This window comes from Seriola aureovittata, chromosome 14, assembly GCF_021018895.1.
Source record: "Seriola aureovittata isolate HTS-2021-v1 ecotype China chromosome 14, ASM2101889v1, whole genome shotgun sequence".
Classification (NCBI taxonomy): domain Eukaryota; kingdom Metazoa; phylum Chordata; class Actinopteri; order Carangiformes; family Carangidae; genus Seriola; species Seriola aureovittata.
Genome location: NC_079377.1, coordinates 15,841,718 through 15,847,717, shown reverse-complemented (window position 1 = coordinate 15,847,717; position 6,000 = coordinate 15,841,718).

The following is a 6,000-nucleotide window of genomic DNA, read 5'->3' as shown; positions in this document are numbered from 1 at the left end:
AGGTCCCATTAAGTGCTTTATTACAATACATGGCTGAATGCAAAATGAGCACAGCTGATTCAGAAGGTGTGACTTTTTCCTTAAATAATGACCAGGAAGCAGAAGTCAACACTGTCCACAAACAATGCAGCACATTATCCCCAATGGTGTTTCCCCCCGTTGATCTGCTTATCCCTTCCCTCCTGCACCTAAGGGTCTGGAGTTAAGGAAGCACATCTGATTGTTGGTCCAACCTTAACAACATGTTACACAAAAGCCAACACACCCACAGGACACTTGCATCTCATCCAATCCAATTTGCAGTTTTGTTCTTTAGCCTGCTCACGCCTCTCCTCTTGTTTCTCTTTTTCTCTCTCAACTAAGACCCACAATCCCTTCAGATCTCAAGAGGCTTAATCAGTGTCTGTGTCAGACTACTTCACGGCAGCCTTTGGCCACAGCGGATATTATCCATCTTTTCCTTCTAACAAATCTGTCAATCCACTCACGGGAAATGAAACTTTTCCTTTTTGCAGACAAGCAAACTGTTTGTCTGCAGCAACACACTGACAAAAAAAAAAAAAAAATATGAGAAAGCAGAGCAACATGAATTCAACATTAAATACACAACGAGGAGAGCTCAGAGGTGATGTGAAAGTGGCACAGGCTTCACGAAAAAGGAATAAAATATTGGTCTCAAATTCACAGTGTATGCAAAGGGGTAACCAACCAAGGGAAGGCTTGCTTTGATTTGACTCAATTTGCATAAACCCTCCCAACTATGCTTTTAATAAGTGATCTTCACCCAGGGAGTTGCCGGTGCATAGCAGATTAGCATATTCCAAACAACATAACCACCGGTTGGTTTAGAAAAAAAAAAGAAAGAGAGAGAAAGGAAAAAAAAAAAGAGAAAAAAGTGGTACGAGGGCGAATTGGAGGAATAGGAATGAGGGGAAAATGTACCAAACAGACCTGTTTGTTTTGAATTTCATTTTCAGTAACATAGAAATAAACAGTGGCTGCTGGAGAAATAACCACCTCTTATGACTCCCCTGCTAATTTGCTAATGGCTGGGTTGTTTCATAGTGCCCCCTAGTGGTTTGAAAGAGTCCATTTCTGTGACGCTGGAGGAATCGGTTGATCAGAAAGGCAAATGCAAATGCAACAGCAGAGTAAGACCATCTGTTGAGGGCAGAAATTGACTGGGGAGGGGGATATGAGGAAAACATACTGCCAAGATGAAACCTGATATTAAAATGAGATTTTATTCCTGCTACGAACGATTCCCCGTTGTCTTTAAAACATGTTACAAATGCTACAATATTTGAATAATACACCGAAAATGTCTGCTGCATGTATGATGTATGAGGGCTGTGTCTTAAGAGGACCTTTGAGGCAGCAGTCTCCGTCTACGTGATCATTTTTTTACACACTAGAGGGGGCTAGATCACTTGGAGCAAGCTACATTAAATACAAGCTGATTATGATTACAGAAAGTGCACATTTTCACATCTCTCTCTCCCTCTCTCCCTCTCTCCCTCTCTCTAACCCGCAGAGAGACAATTTCGTAATTTTTCTTGGTCACACATAACAGATAAACAGCTACATCAGTGTCAGCTGAATCAGATATTATGAGTTGAGTCAGGTTAATCCCCTTCCCATCATATTACCCTTGAGGATGAACTAACTTTGACTGGAGGATGGAATAATGACAAAATAAAAGATATAGTGCAGTGGGTGCACACTTGAGTGCCTGGGATAAGCTGGAAAGTCAGTTAATTTGCAGCAACTTTAATTTGCATGTATTTGAAAAGACAGAAACTAATTGGTATTAGATAGTTGTGTGTTGATAGAGGAGAACTGTCAGGATATTGGCAGGGACGAGAATACAGGGTCCATTGTTTAATTGCCTTCCAGAGGGAGCAAAATCTCATTAATTGACAGAGCAAAATTTGAGTTCATAATAAAATCCACCTATATTCATATTTTGAGTATATATTTGGCAAAAAGATTCAAAGCAAAGATTCAATTCCATCATGAGAAACTGTAAGCATGTTTATTGTGATGTATTCAATCAGCTCACATCATTACGTGTTGCAGTTTCTTTCATAGATGTGAGTTCTCTGTGCCTGTGAACACACACTCACACACACTGACACACCAATCATGAATTATTCTATACTCATACTCTCGGCAATATCTTATCCCTGAAGTGACTGTTTAATGCGAGCAATATCACAGCCGTGACAATTTTTCAGTCGCATAATGAATATTTCTCACAGATTTTAAACACTATCCTTCCTAAATGTAAAAGATCATTTCATTGAGGTTTGTATTTTTTAATATGCATGTACAGGTGTCAAGTGATCATCCCACATGTCACACACCTCAGCTAAATGACAGTGGCTGCATCTGATTAAGGAAAATTTTACATGCCTGCGACAAGTACTGAAAGAGAAGCAGGATGGTAGCTGCATCTATACAATCAATATGTGTAGCTATTGAAATACAAGTATATTAATCCATGCTGCTCTTGCTATAAAGCATGTTCAAGGGTTTTGTCCACTAGAAGCTGCACAGAAATTCTTTCAATGTTTTGACTGGTTTTGTGTTACTGTAATTCACATGTTTCACATACAAGGACAAGAAGAAAATACTCAGTAAGATGTTAAGAAACCTGTAAAAATCTCTCATTAAGCTGAATCTTTATACATGTCAAAGCTACTGTAAATGCTCTCTATGTAGTGTTTCCATGAAATTTATCAATATTATCAGGCAAAAATAATAATGTTGTAACACTTTGTTTTATGGCTCCCTATTTAGCATTAGACATATATAAACATGTAATAAATTGTTTATAACCTACTATTAATGTAGGCTAGTTGTGAGTAGATATAAGTGTTTATTAATGTATTTGCTTACATGAACACTCATGATGAAATGCTAGTATAGTAAAAAAAAAAAAAAAAACGGTGATATATATATATATATATATGTATATGTAATATGTCTGTTGACAAATATTATACACTAATAAAAATGTGGGAATTTAAAGTGTCAATACTGTCATACCAGTAAAAAAAAAAGAAAAACACTAAATAAGGCAGAGGATGAAAATTGTGTCTCTCAAGGTCTCCATGTACTGTGTGTATCTGATGGTTTTGGTCAGCAGTTTGCTGTGAGCTTCTAAGGCCAAGACCAATCCCGACCAGTTTCCTTGACAACAGAGTGCAACATCTCAGCCATTTCTTATCTGTATCCTTGGTGATTAAGCCTAACTCTTATTAGTGTGATTTATGTGGAACAAGATTAAAAAAAACAACAAAATTCAGTTCCATTTGCTTGCAGCTCGAAAGACAGAGACAATATTGTGTTACTTTTTTTTTCCACTGACCTTCATTGTGCCTGCATTGGGGCTACATCCTGGATGTTGTCAGTTGTTTCAAACAGATGCCTGTTGTTGATTTTGATTTATTTACCCCTCCTCCATCCATGTGCTCTAGAAGAGTCTACAGGGCCTGTGCTGGGGGGAGGGTGGAAGAGGGTGTGTGAATGTGTGTGGGTTTGCATGTGTGGAGATGATGTCAGCTTTACAGTGTGAGTAAAGACAGATGTGCTGAAGCCAGACTGTGTCATGAGCACGGACGCAGTCGAGAGAAACACTGCACTGTGCTGCACAAAAGACAACTCATTTTGCATTTACATACTCAGTTCTCTTTGAAATATGACTTAGATTCTTAATTTAGAGGGTTTTGGTGTTTTAATGTGAAATCATGCACGCTGCCATTGCTTTCTGAATTCACTTTAAAAAAGAGATGTGCTGCTTCGGTGAGCAAATTTGATTGACAGCAGTCAGGCAAAAGAAGCAAACCACCCCACAGCTGTCATATTTTAATTCAAATATCATCGCATTTTAGGTTTTCTTCAGTATCATTACATTTTAATTCAAATATTGCTGAACTCTGTGCACATAAGTGCAGGTTTTTCCAAATGATAAGAATAAAATAATAAAATGGAGGTCAGTCTGCCTCAGAGGTTTTAAAACTGTAAGGCGCCAGGTGAGACAAAGATACTCTGTGTGCTGAAACTGACAGGTGCATGCTGGTATTCTAAAAAAACAACAGAAAGGGTCAATGCAGTTTGGCTTGTTGATTTGGCCTGCAGTTTGCATGAAAAATGGGCACTCTCCTCAAGAAGTCATAAATCAGTTAAGTCTGAACACATAGACATGATACACATATTTTTCAGATTCAGTGTGACCTGCACTTTCTGACGACATCACACAACTCTGAGGTCAATGGCAAATAAATGTCCATAAATCCACTTAGAAATCATTGAAAAAGGATGCTGCAGAACTCGGCTGAGAATCTTCTTCTTCATTGTCAAACTAACATACTAACTGACGCCTGTACATCCATGGATACATTGTGAACACGAACTGCAAGCAACTAATTCTTCATAAAATAAATAAATATATTGGGGTTGAAGCCTATACAGGGAGGCCGGGTTGGGGCACAGTCTTGATGTTGTTGTTTCTTGTTTTTTTTTTTTTTTTTTTTTTTTTGGGGGGGGGGGGGGGGGGGGGGATACAGGGACTTGGGTTAATGTCGATCTCAGGGGTCATGACCTTCCTCAGTAGAGCAGCTGATTGTTTTCATGTCAGTAGAATTCCTCTGAGTACAGATCATGTTATAATGAGTTACCAGATGACACTCGGATGCTCTGTAATATTGAAGAGCCTTATTAGTGAAAGGCAAACAACTCGCAGAGGCACTCATATTTCATCCAGTTTTTGGCCTGTCTTGTAAAGAGACAGGCATTGATCTGCAAAGCCCACCCTGATAGCAACATCCTAATGACTGGCTGAAGTGCAGCAGTAGAAAGATAATTCGATAAGAGGAGGAAATTTTTGAGAATGTAACCGGGGTCACTGGAGACCTCATATGCGGCTAATTTTTTGCAGCGCTGTCATTTTTGGATAAAGATCAGATGTGAATCAACATACAAACATCTCTGGATTACTGGCAAGCTGAATTAACAACGACATGCAAAAAAAAAAAAAAAAGTGCCCACTAGCATATGTTGGAGAGCAAGCAGGCACACACACTCATGAAAGCTATCACGGTGAATGACAGCTGATACATTGGGTGTCTTTGAAGGGGGGCCATGCAGTGACAGTGTGTAACTCCCATTGCTCAGCCAAGTATAAAGAGATTTGATGGAGCATCTGTTTGGAGAGCACAGAAACAACAGGCGGAACAAGAGTGGAAATCTGGACCAGACAGTCTGCACATTGTCATGCAGCTTCAAATTACAACCCATAATTGACACAACAATGGAAAATCAACATTTACACAAACAGAAGACTTATAGAATCAAAATCAACACATCATGCAATATAAATATGCTTCCTTAATACATCTCATATTATTAACTAACAATAAAATGACACACGGCAGCTGTTAAGAATGTGTAGCTCTGAGTGGGGAGAGGAAGGTAAAGAAATGTGAACTAATTTGTATCCAGTGGAGCCAAGCTGTCATTCAGTTATAACATGGCCTTCACCTTGTTGTCAACTTAATATGATTGTGAGTCACAGCCAATGACAGAGCATCTGTTTGTGACAGGGAGGAATCAATACTCGGGAATGAAGCGTCGTTTATCTTGTTACGCACCGACTTTGAAAATAAAAGCTCTGCTTCATCCTGAATGTGGGGAAAAGGGTAATGATACAAGGGAGCGCTCGTGGACATTAGCTCCATCTTGAATTGTGCACTGATATTTTAGATATGGGTTGATGTTAACATCTTTTAAAACATGCTGTCTGGGAAAATGGGCATTCAAAATGTAATTTTTAATACATTCGTCTGAGCTGATACAGTGCATAATCACACGATACTCCATTTCAAAAGCTATAATCTATAATTGTGCAGCAACCAAGAAGAGGAAATGAAGAAAAAAAATATGCGTGAAGACCATGTAACAAAGTTCAAAGTGTGTAAGTGGACCTTGAGTTACATT